Consider the following 943-nt stretch of genomic DNA (forward strand, 5'->3'; position numbering starts at 1 on the left):
TATTTAATTTAATTACAAAAAAACTTAGTTTGAAGCTGAAATTCTTTAGAGAAGCAAAATGTGTAGTTAAAAAAAAAACAACAACATGTAATCCCATTTATTTTTATTTCACATTTGAGTTTTTACATTAGTGCACATAGAAACTTGGATTGCATTGGGTTATGAACATAGTCGTTTGATCATCTGATGTGACTGTGAATTGGCTTTATTCAGCTAAACCTTCCCCATTTATTTTACAGCGTTAAATTCAATAATTTTGGCTAAGGAACCAGCTAGTGACCATAAAAGGTGTCTTGCTTAAAGAAGGGTGCACTTATTTCCAGAATGCAGATTTGGAGTAATTTGTCCCAGTAGTTAACCAAAGCTTGACCAATATTGGTATGTCAAAAAAAAAAAAAAAAAAACCCTGTCTTCAGACCGACGGATCCTTTCCAACATTTGACATTAGGTCCTTGCGTTTAAAACCATCTTATCTCTCAAGCTTACTTGACGAAAGCAATTTAGTTCTGGCTGTTAGCGTTGGATATCCATTTCCCACATGCATAACCTAATACCTCAAGCTTTGCTGCTAATATTGAGTAATATTTGAATTTAATATTGAGTAAGGTAGAGAAAACAGGCTGCTCCCTCCACCCTCCCCCCACATGAAAATCCCAAAGGGAAAAGGTACAACTGGTTAAACAGCCTGGGTGCTGGAAAGCAACTGAACATTCAAATAAGTAAGTGCTGTTTCGTAGTCAAACGCGCAGGCTAGATCTGGCTTGAGAACGACTCCGCCATGTCCGAGACCCTGTTTAAAAAAGAAAGGGTAGCTATGCTGTTTGTACATGCGCAAAATCTCCCAGGCCTTTTACGCTGACCTACTTTCGTTTCGACACGATGCAGAAAACACACTAAGTAAACCAGCACAGAGAACGGCTTACGCGCTTGCATCTTGTAGGAG

The sequence above is a fragment of the Megalops cyprinoides genome, chromosome 16, assembly GCF_013368585.1.
Source record: "Megalops cyprinoides isolate fMegCyp1 chromosome 16, fMegCyp1.pri, whole genome shotgun sequence".
In the NCBI taxonomy this organism is placed as follows: Eukaryota; Metazoa; Chordata; class Actinopteri; order Elopiformes; family Megalopidae; genus Megalops; species Megalops cyprinoides.